Below are 22,329 nucleotides of genomic sequence, written 5' to 3'. Positions count from 1 at the left end.
TCTAGTTTCCGGTTTGTCTCTCTCCTGCGTTCCACAGATGACAAGGCCACCTACCGTCCTCCGAAAATCAGTTTATTTTTGACTCTGTGAACTTGAAGTGGGTAAGGTGACTTCTTGGAGCCAGTACTGGGTTTTGTCTATATCGTGAGTTTGAGTATTTGTCTTAAATCTATTAAGTTCTTAATTGCATATCACTTTTAGAAAGTGAATTTTGGAACGTATATTTGGATATTGCGTGATATTTACTCGAGCTACTTGAGGTATGTAAGCTCTTTTCCTTTTGGGATAATGAGTAGGGTTTGTGACAGAGGTAAGCTATTAAATTGTGAACCTCTTTTCGTGCATTACGGCCTTTAAGTGGTTCGATTAATCTTACCGAGTCTTAAATATAAGGAAGTGTCCTAAAATCCCATTGTTTATTAATTGGTACATACATACTGCATTTTCCTATTCGTAATTACATGTTCATATGTATTAATTAATGACAGTGATATTTGAGTAAATTTTTAATAGCTCTGACATGGTCGCTATTCCAGAACCATATATATTAGTTAATGACAGAGATTTGAAAGGAAATTTTAATAGCTCTGGACTTTTTGTTTCGTTATTCCAGAGCCATACGTATTAATGACAGTGATTTATTTCTCTACTTTATTCGTAATTCTAGAACCCTATATAGTTAATAACAGTGATCTGTAATTCCAGTACCCTATATAGTTAACAACAATGAAATGAAAGGATATTTTACTAGGCTGTGCTTTATTCGTAATTCTACAACCCTTTGTAGTTAATAACAGTGATATGGAAGGAAATTTTACTATTTCTCCTTCATTCGTAATTCCAGAACACTATATAGTTAATAACAGTGATATGTAATTCCTGTACCCTATACAGTTAATACCAGTGATATGAGAGGAAATTCTAATAGCTCTTGACTTGTTCGTAATTTCAGAGCCCTATATAGCTTGTAACAGTGATATGTAATTCCAGAACCCTACTTAGCTGTTTTTTTCGTAATTCCAGAACCCTATATAGTTAATAAGTGATATGAGAGGAAATTTTACTATATAGTTAATAAGTGATATGAGAGGAAATTTTACTATATAGTTAATAAGTGATATGAAAGGAAATTTTACTATATAGTTAATAAGTGATATGAAAGTTAATTATACTATATAGTTAATAAGTGATATGAGACGAAATTTTACTATATAGTTAATAAGTGATATGAGACGAAATTTTTACTATATAGTTAATAAGTGATATGAGAGGAAGTTTTACTAAATAGTTAATAAGTGATATGAGAGAATTTTACTTTATAGTTAAGTTATATGAGAGGAAATTTTACCATATAGTTAATAAATGATATGAGATGGAAATGTTTGAACTATATAGTTAATTAATAAGTGATATGAAGAGGAAATTTTTGTACTAGATCTTGGACTATTTCGTAATTTCCAGAAACCCTAATATAGTTAAGTGATATGAAAGGAAATTTTACTAGTTCGGCTTCATTCGTAATTCCAGAACCTATTTGATGGTTATTTCTACTGCTTCTCAATAGAATTTGTCTTCATTTCTCTAAAGTAAAAGCCTCGTTAATCCTTTTTAATTTCCTTTGACTTAGTTACTGGTATGTGGTCTCGCGTACAACTCAAATAGGCTTTTTCCATTTTGCTCACGCTTAGTATGTCTTGCCCTGAAAACCTATTCAGGCATGATGGCTACTAGAATGGCGGAGTTTTGTCCCCATTGGCAATCCGTTCGGAGATAATGGCAGGATGGCTAAGAGTATAGCTTACGGCACCTTGGATAGGGAGGTATCTTCCTGTCACGCTTTTGTCGTGGGCCCTAGTAATAGTGGATGATAATGTGCAAAACCAACAACTTAATTGGAGGTCACTTTTACGGTTTCTTGTTAGTGTTGCTTGAAGGGTATTTAATTTGGAATTCTGTCGTTTTCACGTTATTTTGATTTTCTTGGTAATTCGCTCATTCTTACATTTAGTATGTGGACTTTTTATAGCCTAATTGACTTCGTTCGTGTTGCCTATAAAGTATCTTAGTCCCTAATTTGACTTTTAACTTTACTCTAGGAGCCAGTGTGAATCATTGAATTAAGGGCATGTAGCACTGTCTTTTTACTTTATCCATTTCGCTGAAACAGTCTGTCGTGCATGGAAAACTGAGATTAATATAAAAGCAATGACTGTCAGTGATGAGATATGACTGCTTCTATTGCCAATCCGATTGGGGTCAAGATATGGTCATGACTTTATCTTGCAATGAGGTTTCTTGAATTGTCGTGGATCTGCTGTATTAGTATTTCCAGGGCCCGGTACATCAGGGAATGAATATGTACAAATTTTAGTTCTTTTCTTGTATCTATTGCGTATAGGTTATTTATCATCGGAAGAGCCAAACAAGTGCTATAGTAATTTTTATTCCCATTGGGACGTTTCGGCTTTAAAATACGATGCCATTTTCGAACTAAGAAGTAAAACATAAAATCAAAGAAATGTATTGTTTGGTCTAGTGGAACGAGGAAATTTTGTTCATGAGACTCCGTCAGGAAGTTGAAGTTACAAGGAAGGACCCTGGAAGGTCGCTTGAAGGAAAACTTATTTTATCGACTTTTACGTACTGAAAAATGCAGTCAATGGAAATGTTTAGTCTATAGTAACATCACACGGGAAGTGCACAAAAACAAAATTTCTGATTTGGGTGGACGCTATGCGTGAACATCATGTGACCCTTCTAGAAAAGTTTATAATTTTCCTTGTTAAGAATTATCCGTAGGAAATTTATTTTTCAGTCTAAACTTTTGTGTACTAATCAAGACTTAAATTAAAAATTAAAGATTTCCTTCTGAATCGCCTGTTAACAGATTGAAACAACTGTTCATTTTACCAGTCCCATTTTGAACCTTTGCTCTGAGATTTGTAAATACTATTATAATTTTTGAAAATTAACACAAATCTAATAGTTTTCTTCATTGCCTAAATAGCAAACCTGAAAATATAATTACTTTGGATAGGGAAGTTAATGTTATTATATTTTCAGATATTTTCATCGTGTTTAGAGGAAACTCACTTTATCAGGATTAGGCTTAGTTTTGTTTCAGTCACTGTCCTAATATTTCCAAGCTAAATGCTATTAATGCTTTAATCTACGAGCTCGTAACTTATGCTCCCATGTCAACTTGTTCATGAAGAGATGGAGTTCTTAGTTAAACTTTCGCAAATAAGGCTTAACCAACCAATATCAGGCTATTTCTGGAAAAATTAGTCAAATATGCCAGTTATTAACGGTTCCTGAACTTTGGTAAATCCACTAAACTTGAGAGCGAACTGAAATACTGTTTTGTTAGATTTTATCCACCGATTACTTTCAGATTCATTATTCTTAATGATTTTACAATAAAATGCCTACTACTCTTCAAAGACTGCCTGATTATCTGCGTTCTGGTATTGTTTACCATTACACATGCCCCAACTCCCAAGCAACAGTCTTCCATCCGTGAGCACAGCAGTAAAGGCTTGTTTGGTTCTTTCTCATAAAGATCAGATTCCCTAAGAACCAATCGATAGTAATTATTTTGGGTATTTATCATATTTAGAAAAAACCCGTGGTTTTTAAGTTTCGTTATCTTGTGAGTTCCCTTTATACGTGTTTTGTATCTTTTAAACGGGAAGTCTCCACCGTGTTAACTAACTGTCATTGTTGAATTGGGAAGGGGAAAATCTTGGCAGCCCAATTTCTTTCGTTAGAGGTGGCCCTAAAATAGTAATCTTATTTTCATATACCAAATTTAAAACTTCTCGCTAGAATAGTCTCCCACTTGTTGATGCAGTGCCATTTTTCTATGGAAAGCGCCCAAGGATCCTGGAGTTTCATAGCTGGTAACAATTGTCAACTTAGTTGATGTCAGTGGGGCGGTAGCGATTGCTTGTGCACAAGTGCTCCGGCGTAAAACGCAAGCCGCTGCCGTGTTCCGATTTAGCTGAAACCGAGTTATTGTCGTCTATGGAAAACTCATTAGTTCCAAGCACATTGTTAGTGATCAGGGCAGAAGGCATTACTGCTATTAACATATTGCCAACCCAATAGGAGTTTTAAAATGTAAGGACAAGATGTGAATGCAGTTGATGGTATCATAGGAGTGAGGTTTCTTGGGGGACATCATCGGGAAATAGGGAAGTGGCTCAGTCGCTTTCGTTGTTCAATGGCCATATTGGCTACATTAGTAAAGGAAGGTGAATGCAAACTCATTTTTAGCTTCTTTCAAGACTCATCCGAAGGCTTCTTATGTTCCATACACAGATTTTGACGTCCACTAGTGTCCCTTCGTACGTCAAGGTCGTTTTAACTATGTTTACTCCTCTTTTCATGTTAGACCAAATTTCTCGCCCCCTTGTTTCTAGAATGTACACTCGGCAAGGAAAGTTAAGATACAGTTTTTTTAAATTTTCGGAAATACATTGTTCAATAATGCCACACCTGGCAACTCTTGAAAGGGGGCGGAGCTTCAAAATCGTAGCGATTGTTGCTTTCTAGATTTCCAACAACTTTACACCATAAAGATTCTGTTGAGGTCCTATAGTCATTTATACTTGAAATGTAGAAACAGACTCTATATTACTCGTTAATGTTGGTTTGGTAACGTCAGTTGAGGGTAGAATATCGATCATCCTTTTTTAAAACCTACTGTGAATCCTTATTTATAAGTAATATTTGACACTAAACACGTTAAATTCATTCGTAATTGAAGACGGATCTTAAACAATGAGAGAAAGTGTTTTAAAATTTGGGCAGTACTTGTGGAAATCGTGAGGAACAATACAATAAAGGATGAAATATGACGACAGAGCGCGCGCAAGCATAGGCCTATCGATAGAGATACTTAATTCATTATATTTTCTTCTGCCTTTCCCCTGTCACAAGTCCGTCACCAGTACTATAATTTTCTCTCTCTCTCCACCTCTCTCTCTCTCTCTCTCTCTCTCCACCTCTCTCTCCACCTCTCTCTCTCCACTTCTAAAACATACTTTAGAAATATATATATTACCACTCAATCTCCTAAAGAAAATATTATGAGATTAAGTAGTTATAAATAGGCCTAAGCTTTCACATGAGCAAATTTTGCTCCTCTCTCTCTCTCTCTCAGCTTTTAAAACACCTTTTGAAAAAATATTATCACTTAATCTCTCAAAGTAAATATAATGAATTAAGTATCTCTATCGATAGGCCTATGCTTGCGCGATATGATATGACTGCCAAGGTCGTGCTGCACTATGCTAGATAAAATTTGAAGGATCATAATATTAAAGTTAATTCTCTAAGAAATTCTTACCCTAATCTTGATTACATTCGACAGTTTCCGTAGCATTCAAAGATTGTAAAAAGACGTGGAAAATGTTAAAATGTTAGACACAGGGTGCGGTCATTCTTGCTCTCTTGATATAGTCTTGACTTTTGAAAATCGGGTTTCATCCACAAATAATTCGCGAAAAAAGCTGTTAATTAAAAAATATTTATTACCACAAATAACTATGTATTGCACAGTCAATTAAAGTTTTATATCGTGGAAGATCTTTCAGCCTCGCGGCAAAGAAATGCAGTCGTATAGGGCTGTAGGCTACTACGAACTGCTCTGTAATGGGAGCATATAGCCAGAAAATCTTTGAGCTGACATGCTCCTTTAACCTTGATTAAGATTTATATTTAAAGACAGTAGCTTTGTAAACAGCAACTAGCATTCGACCCATGTCAACTTCAAAGTAATCAAAGTATGAAATCCGTTACGTAGCCAGTATCCAGTGACTTGCGCTCTCCCGCTCGGAGTTCTAGCCAGGGCTCCTCCTCACATCATAGAAAACGCTCTTGCGGATGCAACTAGATTTGTTCAACCTACCTCAGCCGTCGCAACATTGAGTGCCATTGACGTCAGCTAACTTTAATCCCTTTGGAATACAAGCATAAGTTTGTAGAAACCAATATAATTGCATTCACCACTTACGATGAGGCAATATATCTCTGTTCATGAAGCAAAACGAGTAATTATTGTCGTCGTGATACATAGTACTAAAATCAGAAATTCACATTCTATCTACCAGATCTCTATGAACGAATTCATCTGAGATATTCCGCTTACTTCGGACATATATCGTGTTTTTAAGTATTTGAACGGTTTTGTTTTGCAGTTTTAACTTATGATATAATTTATAGTATATTTTCATATTCTAGAGTAAATTTAGCTATATGTCTTTTCAGTAAAAACAAATGGGAAATTGGATGAACGAAAGCTAATGAAAACTGTATCTTCAGTTTTCTTGTCGAGTGTACAGGACAGTCAGTCCTCCCTCCCTATCCCCCTTTTGGAGCCTTATGCACATTAACTGAGAGCCTTGCCATGCCCTTTTGCCGCCTCCCTCACTCAATTGCTTAATGACAATTAATTACCCACAATAAAACAAAGTACTATAAGACAAATGGGTCTGTAACATTATCTATTCCTCTCTAATTCCTCCCCCCCTTTCCCTCCCCCCCCCCCCGCCCCCACACCTCCCTTCCAAACCTTCGTCTTCCTTCAACCTATCCTACACAACCCCCTCTCCCCCCAACGTAACTGGTTGTTTATGTGAATGTCGTTCTCTTGGTGAAGTGCCCCAGAATCCTTTTAATTGATTTCTAGTAACTAGCAGATTCGTTGATTCAAGTAAGAGCGGCGAAAGCACTGAAGTGCTAGTGCGTTTTTTTTTCCCTCAAGGCTCTATACATTACCGAATGAAAATTATCAAATAAACTAATGGAATAAGCTGGATGCTGTGATTACAAACGGGGAAGCTACTTCATTCCTGAATATGGAAGTATAGTGGTGTATAATTGTAATTGCAGGCTTCTTCTTAAATATGGAAGCATAGTGGTATTTAATGTAATTGTTACTTCATTCTCGTGCTGATTCCTGTCTCGAATGGTCATGACCTCAGCGTGTGAGATTAGTGGCAACATGGTTCATCCATGATGGATGTGTGACATTCCTCGTGTATGATCCATGGCTAACGGTGACCAATTCATCTGTGGTGTGTAATATCTTGGTGATCAGAGAGGGTAGTAGACATCTGTTCTTTTTAAAATTCTCTTAAAATTAACCTGAAAATCTTGAAAGACTTCAATTTTGCTTAATGATGAATGTGAGGTAGGTGAATGCTAAACAATATTTTCTGTAGACACTATCCTTTAATGATTTGAAGAGTTAATGTAGGTTCATAAAGAAATTAAATTTTTTTCCTAATATATGCCAGAGTTTATAGAAGATCTTTTCTTGTAAAGAAATGAAAGAAGAATCGGCTGAGAAGTAAAAAGAGTTCAGAATGCTGATGTAGGCGATAATAAACTATGTTGAATGACACTGAATAGAGAAGGTTAAATAAAAGTATTTAAATTCTGGGGTACTTTGTGTATGAAAGTGGATGAGAAACTAATCATATTCTGAGGAATTAGGGGCATATATTATCCTCTGTGACTTTGATTAAAATAAAGCTCAAATATTCTCTTAATTCATTAAAAAAAATTAAATTGGTAAGTGTTCCAACAAAACAAGCTTGCTTTAAGAGACACCTGGAAAGAGAGAAAAAATAAGATTATTTTCCCTTTGTTGCAGTTAACTCTACTGGATCATCTCGGCAGAGAAGAATAAAATACAGGGTTGAAGTTATCGTTGCGGATTTTGACATTGATTGGTTTGTAAAAGTGCCAGTTACCGATTTCTTTTATAAAGGAAAAAAAATTATTTAATCTCTTAGAGGCCAAATAGTTTGCAGAGAGTCAAAGAATTTATCTATTCTCTCTAGGCTGTGAATAGTTTGGGGATAGTAAAAAAATTAATTTAATTTCTCGTGACTATAAGTTTTCAGATAATCTAAGAATTTATTTAATCTCTCGAGGATAAGTAATTTGCAGATAGTAAGTTTAATCATTCGATGCTAAATAGTTTGCAGATACGAAGTTTATTTAATCATTCGAATGAAATAGGTTGCAGAAGGTCAGTTTATTTAGCTTGATTCTAAATAGTGTGCAGATAGTAAAAACTAATTTTAGTTATTTTTTTTTTAAAGAAATCCTTTAATCGAAATAATTTGAGTCGATGGGTTTGTTATAGTTAAGCAGTGCTGGTGAAGTGAGTGCAGTAGTGCTATCTGTGCTGGTGAAGTGAGTGCAGTAGTATGGCACGAAGCAGTACTAGTGAAGTGAGTGCAATAGTTCGGCACTAAGCAGCGCTGGTGAAGAAAGTGCAAATATGACTTGAATTATTCGATGTTCTTAAGAGTGCTGATGAAGTGAGTGCAACAGTGCAAAGCAGTGCTGGTGAAGTGAGTGAGGTAGTGCTATTTGTGCTGGAAGTGACTACCACAGAACAGCACTAAGCAGTGCTCGTGAATTGAGGCAATATTGCAGCACTAAGCAGTGTGGTGAAGAAAGTGCAAATATGACTTCAAGTTCTTCGATTGTTCTTCGATTGTTCTTCGATATAGAATTTTTTCATACTTATATATTTTCAGATTAAGTCATTGTTCCATTTAAATATCTTATATCTGGATTCACTCTCCACAGTTCCACATGTCTTAAATTTATAGATGTACATGTAGATTTTGTAATGGTTGAAATTTTAGTGTAAAATTATATTTGTAAGTTAATGGGTGAGGAAGGAAGGGGTTTTCAGATACTACTTTTGGCTAGCTGCCACTTATAGCTGAAGACTTGAACCAAATCAAACTTACTAACAATGGAACAGGCTCTACGAGCATAAGTCGCCTCTTACTTTACTTCCTACTTTTGAACCCCTTTTACTTTCATGTAAAGAAACCTGGGGTTGGCATTTTTATGGTGTGGAAACCCATATCAATGTTGATTCCGGGAGTCCCTTTCTAGGAAGGGTTCGCCCTTACTAGTTTGGGGCTTGCCTCACGGTTTAGGGTTCCGTGACAGTACTAGGGGAGGGGAGGCTTTGACAGGCCGATCCTTCCTTGGCATTGACGTCCCCTACTGTCTCGACGGTCATGGCCTCAACGCGGTGAGACAGTGGCAACATGGATCATCATGTATGATCTGTGGCTAACTAGTGACCATAACACCACAGGTTCAAGTCTCGGCTCATGAAATTTTGTATTCAAAAAAAATTGTTACAAAATCTAAGCTGCACGAATTTCAATCTATTATCGGTTCAGGTGTCTGAATTTAGATTTCTTCTTTTCAGATTTATGAGTCATGAATTTAAATATCTTATTTTCAGATTTGTAGCAGTCGTGAACTTTTAACATCTTTTTTCAGGATGAAGAGCGTACGTGCAGATCGGGTCGTGTTTTCGCTTTACTCAATTTGAAACGAGAATTGACGGTCTAATTTTTTTTACTCTGCCCCCTACCCACGTTAATGCGGTTAACCTAGTCACTATTGGTACTAAAATCACTGCGGCGGTGACGTGTCATTCTTGCAATAAGGACGATAATGAAGGAGAATGGTTTAGATGTGTATGCGGTGATTAGCGTATCGCAAAGTATGTGTGAATCTTGGGGAAGGAAGCAAAAAGAATATTTATGTTGCTATTGAAATGAACTGTATAAATTGTCATGGTCGCAAATATCAAACAGATGGTCATATACTGAACTCAAATGAATGCAAAAACTTACATTATGTAATGGAAAGGATTGCTGATTATACAGATCATGGCAATGATTGCTTATAGAAAATTAAAATGAGAGTGAATATCCAATCTGTAGGAAATCACACTTCAGATTGGAGACTTGCTAACTGAAAATTTTATGGCCCTTTTTGCCATTGGTGAGACATGGCTGAAAGACATGAAACTGCCAATATTGCTGATATGATCCCACCTGCGCATAGCTTCCTTCACTTCCCGAGGGAAGGTTGAGTTTGGTCGACTGCTTGACTGGACTGATAAAATGTCTCCTGCTAGTGTTTTTATCTGCATTGATTTTAATCTAAGGATGGATGATCCAACCAGTGAAGGTGTCAGTGTTTAATGATATGGAAAATTCAAGTGTGGAATTTGCCAATGTGATCAAATACATCTGATGAATAAACAAAATTTTATAATGGTGGTCCTGCTGCGAGCACTATGGAAATGGTGGTGGACCTGAATAAGCCTTCAATATCAGTTAGTTTGAAGATAGTCAAATATTTTTTAATCTTCCTAGGCTAAATAATTTGAAGATAGTTAAAACTGATCACTTCATTAAATAGTTTTTTTTTTTTTTTTATCACTTCATTAAATAGGTTTTATTTTTACAGCAAATCCTTAAATTATAGAAAACTTAGAGGCAATAGGTTAATAGTTTGGGTACAAACTTTATAATATCTCATTGTATGTGTAGTGTTAGAGGCTATGCAGTAATGGTTTTTTTTGGATTTAGTGCAATAGTTTGTTGGTTAGCAATAATACAGTTAGATGCTAATGTAGATTTTGTAACTGTTGAAATTTTGGTATGTTCAACTTTTATTAGTCAGGTTAATGGCTGAGGAAGGAAGGGGCTTTCAGGTACTTAGTGTTTGTGGGCAGCTTCTCCAACAAATTTTTTGTTTTTGGTCAGATTTCAAACTTTGTGAACTCCTTAAAAAGAATAAGACTGCAGTAAAATACAAATATAATTATTTTACCAAATGAATTATTTTTGATTTAATTCTCTGAAGTGTTAACCTTAAATAGTCGGTAAACTCAGTTTTGTTAATTGGATAATCAATTTCATAATTTGTCATATTTTTGTTTAATGAAAATAGAACTCTCATATTTTTTTTAACATTTTAAATAGAAATCCTGTATCAGAGCAGCAAATTGATATTTTACTTTTGTTTCAGGATGTACTGGATCATCTCTGCTGCTCAGAAGAAACAAAATGCTAGTCTTATGTAGTGCGGGTGTATTATAAAAGTTTGTGAAAAAGTGGTGTCTGTAGATATTTAGGTGAGCATACCATGAAAAGCCTTCCCTTTTTCCTTTAGTGTTATAGTCTTTTTTTGTACTAGGATGCCTCTAATGTATTGCACTTCTGGGGAACTTTGCCCAGATTGTACTTGTGTATGTAAGTGGATGATATTGATTCATATTCTGAAGAATTAGGGGCACGTGCTGTCCTCTGTGAATTGGGTATTTGATTTTTGTTGGAAGTTTCAGACACATTTGTGTTCAGTCGGAATTCACCCATGGTGAAGTCCTTTAAGAATGAATAGGTTGGTTAAAAATTTATACCAATATGGCATCAGTAAATTATGAATATATATTTCTTCAAAATAAGGTATATTTCGGGAAGCTCATTCTCCCAAGTATTAATCTTTTGTAGTCTGTAAACTTATTGCAATAACATGGTTATTAACTGGTAAAGAATCTTTATGCTTATTAATTACCATTTTATTAAAATAAAGGTCAAATACTTTCTTAATTCATTAAAAAAAATAAAAAGTGATGTTCCAATGCCAAAAGCCTGCTTTAATGGACACCTGGAGAGATAACAAATTACATTATTTTATCTTTGTTACAGGAAACTGTACTGGATCATCTTGACTCGGAAAACTTAAATACAGGGTTGCAGATTTTGACATGGATTGGAGGTTTGTAAAAGAGCTAGTTACAGATTTATTTTATAAAAGAAAAAACTTTCATCTCGTTGAGGCTAAATAGTTAGATTGTCAAAGAAAGTATTTTCTCTTTCAAGGCTAAATAGTTAGCTGATAGTCAAAGAATTTATCTAATCTCTAGGCTGAATAGTTTAGAGATAGTAAAAAAATTAAAGTATATTTAAACTCTCGAGGCTAGATAGTTTTCAGATAGTCAGAAAATTTACGTTATCTCTCGAGGATAAGTAATTTACAGATAATGGAGGATTTAATCATTCGATGCTAAATAGTTTGTGGATCATTAGTTTCTTTAATCATTCGACACGAACTAGTTTGCAGATAGTCAGATTATTTCATCCCTTGATGCTAAATATTGTGCACAGTCAAAACTATTATTTAGGTAAAGTTTCCTTTGTCAAATCCTGGAACTGAAATAATTTGAATCTATAGGTTTATGGTAAACGAGGTGAAATATTTGTGTACATATATTTTTGTGTTAGTAGTTAAGCAGTGCTGGTGAATAGTGAAATAGTACGAAACAGTGATGAAGTGACTACAATAGTATGGCACTAAGCCGTGATTGTGAAGAGAGTGCAGTAAGCAGCACGGGTGAAGTGAGTGCAATTGTACGGCACTAATCAGTGCTGGTGAAGAAACTGCAAATAGTTTGCAGAGTCATATAGTTTAAGTATCTTATTTCTGTATTAAGTCATTGTTCCTTGAATCTAAACAATTTGAGTCAATGGGTTTATGGTAGACGTAGGTGAAATGTTTGTGTACATATATCATTTTGTAAGTAGTTTAGTGTACATACATTATTTTGTCAGTAGTTAAGCAGTGCTGGTGAAGTGAGCACAGTGCGAAGCAGTTGCTGGTGAGGAGAGTGCGGTAGTGCTGTGTACTGGTGAAATGAATGCAATAGAACGGCACTAAGCAGTGATAATGAAGTGAGACGATAGTACGGCACTAAGTGTGGTGAAGAAAGTACAAATATGACAAATTTCTTCTTTACTCTGTTAGAAACAGAGAATTGACTGTCTTAGTATTTTTTCTTCTGCCCTACCCCGTTAATGCGGTTAACATAGTCACTAAGGTTAGAAAAATCACGGCGGTGGTGACCTGTCCTTCTTGCAATAAGGATGATAATGAAGGAGATTGGATTGTGTATGTGGTGGTTAGTGTATAAAGGATCTTGGTGAGGTAGTGCTATCTGTGCTGGTGAAGTGACCACAATAGTACGGCACCAAGCAATGCTTGTCAAGTGACTACAATAGTACGGCACTAAGCAGCATGGGTGAAGTGAGTGCAATAGTATGGCACTAATCAGGGCTGGTGAAGAAACTGCAAATATGACTAAAGTTCTTCAATTTATCTTCAACGAGTTCTTTGATCGTTCTTTGTGGAGTTCTTTAATAGTTTTTTCATGAATTTAGGTACCTTATTTCCGGATTAAGTCATTGTTCCATTTAATTACCTTCTTTCCAGATTCACTCATTACAGGTTCATTTAATCTAAACTTATATCCAGATAAATTAGTTTTCAGATATTCGAATTTATTCAATCTCTCGATGATTAGTACTTTGCAAATAGTAAAAGTGTATTAAATGATTTGACCTTAAATAATTTGTAGATAGGCAGTTTATTTAATCATTCAATACTAAATAGCTTGCAGATAGTCTGTTTAATCATTTGTTGCTAAATAGTTTTCAGATAGTCAAAAATATTATTTTGGCAAGTTTTTTTTTTATAGGAAATTATTGAATTGAAATAATTTTAGTCGATGTGTTTATGGTAGACATAGGTGAAATGTTTCTGTACATATATTTTTTTCTTAGTTAAGTGTACATATATTATTTTGTCAATAGCTAAGCACGTGTGATGAAGTGAGTGCAACAGTGCAAAACAGTGCGGTGAAGTGAGTGAGGTAGTGCTATTTGTGCTGGAAGTGACTACAACAGAACAGCACTAAGCAGTGCTCGTGAATTGAGGCAATATTGCAGCACTAAGCAGTGTGGTGAAGAAAGTGCAAATATGACTTCAAGTTCTTCGATTGTTCTTCGATTGTTCTTCGATGAGTTCTTCGATGAGTTCTTCGATAAAGAATTTTTTCATATTTATATATTTTCAGATTAAGTCATTGTTCCATTTAAATATCTTATATCTGGATTCACTCTCCACAGTTCCACATGTCTTAAATTTATAGATGCACATGTAGATTTTGTAATGGTTGAAATTTTAGTGTAAAATTATATTTGTAAGTTAATGGGTGAGGAAGGAAGGAGTTGTTTAGATACTACTTTTGGCTAGCTGCCACTTATAGCTGAAGACTTGAACCAAATCAAACTTACTAACAATGGAACAGGCTCTACGAGCATAAGTCTCCTCTTACTTTACTTCCTACTTTTTAACCCCTTTTACTTTCAAGTAAAGAAACCTGGGGTTGGCATTTTTATGGTGTGGAAACCCATATCAATGTTGATTCCGGGAGTCCCTTTCTAGGAAGGGTTCGCCCTTACTAGTTTGGGGCTTGCCTCACGGTTTAGGGTTCCGTGACAGTACTGGGGGAGGGGAGGCTTTGACAGGCCGATCCTTCCTTGGCATTGACGTCCCCTACTGTCTCGACGGTCATGGCCTCAACGCGGTGAGACAGTGGCAACATGGATCATCATGTATGATCTGTGGTACTAGTGACCAATAACACCACAGGTTCAAGTCTCGGCTCATGAAATTTTTGTATTAAAAAAAAATTGTTACAAAATCTAAGCTGCACGAATTTCAATCTATTATCGGTTCAGGTGTCTGAATTTAGATTTCTTCTTTCAGATTATGAGTCATGAATTTAAATATCTTTTTTTCAGATTTGTAGCAGTCGTGAACTTTTAACATCTTTTTTCAGGATGAAGAGCGTACATGCAGATCGGGCGTGTTTTCGCTTTACTCAATTTGAAACCGAGAATTGACGGTCTAATTTTTTTTTACTCTGCCCTACCCACGTTGATGCGGTTAACCTAGTCACTATAGGTACTAAAATCACTGCGGCGGTGACGTGTCATTCTTGCAATAAGGATGATAATGAAGGAGAATGGTTTAGATGTGTATGCGGTGATTAGCGTATCGCAAAGAATGTGTGTATCTTGGTGAAGGAAGCAAAAAGAATATTTCTGTTGCTATTGAAATGAACTGTATAAATTGTCATGGTCGCAAATATCAAACAGATGGTCATATACTGAACTCAAATGAATGCAAAAACTTACATTATGTAATGGAAAGGATTGCTGATTATACAGATCATGGCAATGATTGCTTATAGAAAATTAAAATGAGAGTGAATATCCAATCTGTAGGAAATCACACTTCAGATTGGAGACTTGCTAACTGAAAATTTTATGGCCCTTTTTGCCATTGGTGAGACATGGCTGAAAGACATGAAACTGCCAATATTGCTGATATGATCCCACCTGCGCATAGCTTCCTTCACTTCCCGAGGGAAGGTCGAGTTTGGTCGACTGCTTGACTGGACTGATAAAATGTCTCCTGCTAGTGTTTTTATCTGCATTGATTTTAATCTAAGGATGGATGATCCAACCAGTGAAGGTGTCAGTGTTTAATGATATGGAAAATCAAACAAGTGTGGAATTTGCAATGTGATCAAATACATCTGATGAATAAACAAAATTTTATAATGGTGGTCCTGCTGCGAGCACTATGGATATGGTGGTGGACCTGAATAAGCCTTCAATATCAGTTAGTTTGAAGATAGTCAAATATTTTTTAATCTTCCTAGGCTAAATAATTTGAAGATAGTTAAAACCTGATCACTTCATTAAATAGGTTTTATTTTTACAGCAAATCCTTAAATTATAGAAAACTTAGAGGCAATAGGTTAATAGTTTGGGTACAAACTTTATAATATCTCATTGTATGTGTAGTGTTAGAGGCTATGCAGTAATGGTTTTTTGAATTTAGTGCAATAGTTTGTTGGTTAGCAATAATACAGTTAGATGCTAATGTAGATTTTGTAACTGTTGAAATTTTGGTATGTTCAACTTTTATTAGTCAGGTTAATGGCTGAGGAAGGAGGGGGCTTTCAGGTACTTAGTGTTTGTGGGCAGCTTCTCCAACAAATTTTTTGTTTTTGGTCAGATTTCAAACTTTGTGAACTCCTTAAAAAGAATAAGACTGCAGTAAAATACAAATATAATTATTTTACCAAATGAATTATTTTTTATTTAATTCTCTGAAGTGTTAAACTTAAATAGTCGGTAAACTTGGTTTTGATAATTGGATAATCAATTTCATAATTTGTCATATTTTTGTTTAATGAAAATAGAACTCTAATATTTTTTTTAACATTTTAAATAGAAATCCTGTATCAGAGCAGCAAATAATATTTTTACTTTTGTTTCAGGATGTACTGGATCATCTCTGCTGCTCAGAAGAAACAAACTGCTAGTCTATGTAGTGCGGGTGTATTATAAAAGTTTGTGAAAAAGTGGTGTCTGTAGATATTTAGGTGAGCATACCATGAAAAGCCTTCCCTTTTTCCTTTAGTGTTATAGTCTTTTTTGTACTAGGATGCCTCGAATGTATTGCACTTCTGGGGAACTTTGCCCAGATTGTACTTGTGTATGTAAGTGGATGATATTGATTCATATTCTGAAGAATTAGGGCACGTGCTGTCCTCTGTGAATTGGGTATTTGATTTTTGTTGGAAGTTTCAGACACATTTGTGTTCAGTCGGAATTCACCCATGGTGAAGTCCTTTAAGAATGAATAGGTTGGTTAAAAATTTATACCAATATGGCATCAGTAAATTATGAATATATATTTCTTTAAAATAAGGTATATTTCGGGAAGCTCATTCTCCCAAGTATTAATCTTTTGTAGTCTGTAAACTTATTGCAATAACATGGTTATTAACTGGTAAAGAATCTTTATGCTTATTAATTACCATTTATTAAAAATAAAGGTCAATACTTTCTTAATTCATTAAAAAAATAAAAAGTGATGTTCCAATGCCAAAAGCCTGCTTTAATGGACACCTGGAGAGATAACAAATTACATTATTTTATCTTTGTTACAGGAAACTGTACTGGATCATCTTGACTCGGAAAACTTAAATACAGGGTTGCAGATTTTGACATGGATTGGAGGTTTGTAAAAGAGCTAGTTACAGATTTATTTTTATAAAAGAAAAAAACTTTCATCTCGTTGAGGCTAAATAGTTAGATTGTCAAAGAAAGTATTTTCTCTTTCAAGGCTAAATAGTTAGCCGATAGTCAAAGAATTTATCTAATCTCTAGGCTGAATAGTTTAGAGATGTAAAAAAAATTAAGTATATTTAAACTCTCGAGGCTAGATAGTTTTCAGATAGTCAGAAAATTTACGTTATCTCTCGAGGATAAGTAATTACAGATAATGGAGGATTTAATCATTCGATGCTAAATAGTTTGTGGATCATTAGTTTCTTTAATCATTCGACACGAACTAGTTTGCAGATCGTCAGTTTATTTCATCACTTGATGCTAAATATTGTGCACAGTCAAAACTATTATTTAGGTAAAGTTTCCTTTGTCAAATCCTGGAACTGAAATAATTTGAATCTATAGGTTTATGGTAAAAGAGGTGAAATATTTGTGTACATATATTTTTGTGTTAGTAGTTAAGCAGTGCTGGTGAATAGTGAAATAGTACGAAACAGTGATGAAGTGACTACAATAGTATGGCACTAAGCCATGATTGTGAAGAGAGTGCAGTAAGCAGCACGGGTGAAGTGAGTGCAATTGTACGGCACTAATCAGTGCTGGTGAAGAAACTGCAAATATGACTTATGTTCTTCAATTGTTCTTCAATAAGTTCTTAGATTGTTCTTCGTTGAACTTTGATAGTTCTTTCATGAGCTTTTATACCTTATTAACGGATTGTCATTGTTCAATTTAATTATCTTATTTCCAGATTCACTTTTTATTCCAGGTTCATTTAATTTAAATTTTCCGGATAAAATCATTGAGCCATATATCTTATATCTGGATGCACTCATTATTCCAGGTTCATATAGTTTAAGTGTCTTATTTCCGAATTGTCATTGTTGCATTTAATTACCTTATTTCCCGTTCCCGATTAATTCAATATTCCAGGTTCATTTAATTTACATAACCTATTTCTAGATAAGCTTTTTTCAGATTTTTTTAATTTATTCAACCTATCGAGGATATCTAGTTTGTAGATAGTAAAAGTATATTTAATCATTTGTCGCTAAATATTTTAATTATCTATTTAATCATTTGATGTTAAATAGTTTGAAGATAGTTAATTTAATTATTCAATGCCAAATAGTTTGCAGATATTCGGTTTATTTAATCATTTGATGCTAAATAGTGTTCAGATAGTAGAAAGTATTATTTTGGTAATTTTTTTTATAGGAAATTATTGAATTTGAAATAATTTGAGTTGATGGGTTTACGGTAGACATAGGTGAAAAGTTTGTGTACATTTATTGTTAGTAGTTAAGTGTACATACATTATTTTGTCAGTAGTTAAGCAGTGCTGATGAAGTGAGCAACAGTGCGAAGCAGTGCTGGTGAAGTGAGTGCAGAAGTGCTATTTGTGCTGGAAGTGACTGCAATGGAACAGCACTAAGCAGTGCTCGTGAATTCAAGCAATATTACAGCACTAAGCAGTGTGGTGAAGAAAGTGCAAATATGACTTAGTTCCTCGATTGTTCTTCAATTGTTCTTCAATGAGTTCTTCAATTGTTCTTCGATGCGTTCTTAGATTGTTCTTCGATATAGAATTTTTTCATATTTATATATTTTCAGATTTAGTCATTGTTCCATTTAAATATCTTATTTCTGGATTCACTCTCCATGGTTCCATGTGTCTTAATTTATAGATGCTCATGTAGATTTTGTAACTGTTTGAATTATATTTGTAAGTTAATGGGTGAGGAAGGAAGGGGTTTTCAGATACTACTTTTGGCTAGCTGCCACTTATAGCTGAAGACTTGAACCAAATCAAACTTACTAACAATGGAACAGGCTCTACGAGCATAAGTCTCCTCTTACTTTACTCCCTACTTTTGAACCCCTTTTTACTTTCAGTAAAGAAACCTGGGGTTGGCATTTTTATGGTGTGGAAACCCATATCAATGTTGATTCCGGGAGTCCCTTTCTAGGAAGGGTTCGCTCTTACTAGTTTGGGGCTTGCCTCACGGTTTAGGGTTCCGTGACAGTACTGGGGGAGGGGAGGCTTTGACAGGCCGATCCTTCCTTGGCATTGACGTCCCCTACTGTCTCGACGGTCATGGCCTCAACGCGGTGAGACAGTGGCAACATGGATCATCATCATGTATGATCTATGGCTAACTAGTGACCATAACACCACAGGTTAAAGTCTCGGCTCATGAAATTTTGTATTCAAAGAAGATGCCGTTGCAAAATCTAAGCTGCACGAATTTCAATCTATTATCGGTCCAGGTGTCTGAATTTGAATGTCTTCTTTTCAGATTTATAAGAGTCATGCATTTAAATTTTTTTTTTATTTTTTCCATCTTTTTTCAGGATGAAGAGCGTACGTGCGGATCGGGCGTGTTTTCGCTTTACTCAATTTTGAAACAGAGTATTGACTGTCTATTTTTTTTTTTTTATTCTGCCCTACCCCCGTTAATGCGGTTAACCTAGTCACTATGGGTACTAAAATCACTGTGGCGGTGACCTGTCATTCTTACAATAAGGATGATAATGAAGAATGGTTTAGATGTGTATGTAGTGATGAGTGTATCACAAATGTGTGTATCTTGATGAAGGAAGCAAAAAGAATATTACTGTTGCTATTGAAATGAACTGTATAAATTTACATGGTTGCAAATATCAGATGGTCATATACTGAACTCAAAAGAATGCAAAACCTTACATTATGTAATGAAGAGGATTGCTGATTATACAATCTGTAGGGAGTCTAAACACTTCAGATTGGAAACTTGCTAACTGGTTTTTATGGCCATTTTTGCCATTGGTGAGACATGGCTTTTGGTCGACTGTTTGACTGGACTGATATATCTCCTGGTAGTGTTTTTATCTGCGTTGATTTTAATCTAAGGATGGATGATCCAACCAGTGAAGGTGTCAGTGTTTAATGATATGGAAAATCAAACGTAAGTGTGGAATTTACAAAGAGAATTTTATAATGGTGGTCCTGCTACGAGCACTTGGTGGACCTGAAGGTGTCAGTGTTTAATGATATGGAAAATCAAACGTAAGTGTGGAATTTACAAAGAGAATTTTATAATGGTGGTCCTGCTACGAGCACTTGGTGGACCTGAATAAGCCTTCAATATCAGTTTGGAGATAGTCAAATATTTTTTAATCTTCCTAGGCTAAATAATTTGAAGATAGTTAAAACTGATTACTTCATTAAATAGGTTTTATTTTTACAGCAAATCCTGAAATTATAGGAAACTTAGAGGCAATGGGTTAATAGTTTGGGTACAAACTTTATAGTATCTCATTGTATGTGTAGTGTTTGAGGCTATGCAGTGCTGGTGTTTTTTTAATTTAATGCAATAGTTTAAGTTGGTTAGCACCAATAGTTACAGATGCTAATGTAGATTTTGTAACTGTTGAAATTTTGGTAGGTTCAACTTTTATTAGTCAGGTTAATGGCTGAGGAAGGAAGGAAGGGGCTTTCAGGTACTTGGTGTTTGTGGGCAGCTTCTCCAACAAATGTTTTTGTTCCTGGTCAGATTTCAACCTTGGTGAACTCATTAAAAAGAATTATAAGGTTCAAATTTATGCCAATACGACTGCAGTAAAATACAAATATAATCATTTTACCAAAGGAGTTATTTTTGAGCTAATTCTCTGAATTGTTAACCTTTAATAGTCGGTAAACTTAGTTTTGTTAATTGGATAATAAATGTCATAATTTGTCATATTTCTGTTTAATGAAAATAGAACTCTAGTATTTTTTAACATTTTAAACCGAAATCCTGTATCGCACAAAATTAATTTTTTTTTGTTTCAGGTGTGACTATCAATCTGCTAGTATTTTTTAATTTTAAACCGAAATCCTGTATCAGAAGCAGCAAATTAATTTTTCTTTTGTTTCAGGATGATACTGGCATCAATGCTGCTCGTATTTTTTTAACATTTTAAACCGAAATCCCTACAGAGCAGCAAATGAATTTTTCTTTTGTTTTCAGGATGATGTACTGGATCATCAATGCTGCTCAGAAGAAACAAACTGCTTGTCTATGCAGTGCGGGTGTATTACAAATGTTTGTAGAAAAGTGGTGTCTGAAGATATTTAAGTGAGCATACCATGAAAAGCCTTCCATTTCCCTAAGTGGTTTTTTTTTTTTTTTTACTGGGATGCCTCTAATGGCCAAGTAGACATAATCTTTGAGAAATAATGATCTATTTTAAGAGAACAGATTCTAAGATATAACATAAATAAGAACCCTTGAGGAAAGAAAATATTGATAATGTATGTGAATATGATTTCCTAAAGTTAATAGGATTCCCTTTTGTTTAGTTCTTGTTAACTACAAGTCTCTCAATATTACACAAGAAATAGTGAATGTTTGGAACCTAGATTAAGAGCATAATGACATTCCTTTCAAAAAAATAAATAACTACCCTAAACAGTTTTCCCAACCATTTGTAATTCTTTTGTTCCGATAGTAGTTCCTTGTTATTATATAACAAGTTTTGGTGAAGTAGTGTATGGGAGTCTGCTGGTCTGGAATTAAAAGTGCAGAGATTATATTATTAACATTTGACTGTCATTTTTGACAACGTGAATGTGTTAGCGTTATGAAACTTGGATTAAAATTGTATTAGAAAATCTGTCAAAACCTAGATAATCCTCCTATTTCGCTTTGTTTCAAAATAAGGGAGGCGACGGATAACGGTGACAAGTGTTTTATTATTTTCGAAATTACCACCATTCTAAATTGTCATACTGTTATAAATTTCATTCTGTTTATCTGAAAGTATTAAACTAAAGAAAATCGGAATGTTTTAATTTTCCTAGTCTACCAAAATGTATTTACAGTTAGATTTCTGCAGCCCCCGCAATAAAAAAAAAAAAAAAAAGAAAAAAAAAAAAGTGTAAAAGTTTAAAAAGGAAAAGTTGATCGCGTTTGACTTTCCTCCATTTTCATCTCAAGCTTTGTTGTCGCACTCATCTGTGAGAGGTTCGCGACAGTTTCATGCTTTGATATCTGGTAAAAAAAAAATCTGTAACATCTGTAGCGACACGATTTGGTGGGATATAAATCCTAATTTTCTAGGAAAGTGGTGTTAGATGCGTTGTCCATTAACGTGTTCATCATTATTCTTATAATATCTGTTAACATGAAAAAGCGGCTGTCAAAGATGACGACCTTAGCCTTTTGTCAACATGGCCTACTGCGTACTTCAGTCCGCAGAAGTCTACAAACTCCGACAAGAACATCTGGCAAATATTACCAAATTTGTAAATGGACAACCGTAATTTACGCAAGGTTACTATGACAATTATTCATGTATTTCATCACTGGTGCGGCATATTTATGCCGTCTGCGCAGTGTGAACATACGCCATATTTCAGTTGTTGAGGTAATCTAAAATTTCTAGCCACCTGGGATTTTTATTAAACAATGACATGACTGAATACAGTGAACTACGCATTTTACCAAAGGGAAAACAAACCTCATGA

At 34.8% G+C, this 22,329-nt stretch overlaps 1 long non-coding RNA gene across 2 annotated transcripts; it reads left to right on the top strand.

The window, feature by feature from the left end:
• Positions 1-24: 24 nt before the first annotated feature.
• On the top strand, positions 25-21,027 carry LOC135222315 (uncharacterized). 2 transcript variants are annotated; one of them, XR_010316282.1, is made up of 7 exons: positions 68-144; positions 7,664-7,742; positions 10,876-10,981; positions 11,556-11,625; positions 16,040-16,144; positions 16,715-16,784; positions 20,831-21,027. It is a non-coding gene; the product is annotated as an uncharacterized LOC135222315 (long non-coding RNA). The 2 variants fall into 2 exon arrangements; XR_010316283.1 differs by lacking the exon at positions 7,664-7,742 and having other exon boundaries at positions 25-144; positions 20,831-21,026.
• Positions 21,028-22,329: the final 1,302 nt, after the last annotated feature.

This window comes from Macrobrachium nipponense, chromosome 3, assembly GCF_015104395.2.
Source record: "Macrobrachium nipponense isolate FS-2020 chromosome 3, ASM1510439v2, whole genome shotgun sequence".
Classification (NCBI taxonomy): domain Eukaryota; kingdom Metazoa; phylum Arthropoda; class Malacostraca; order Decapoda; family Palaemonidae; genus Macrobrachium; species Macrobrachium nipponense.
Note: the sequence above shows the minus strand (reverse complement) of the source record. Positions and strands in the feature narration are given on the sequence as shown.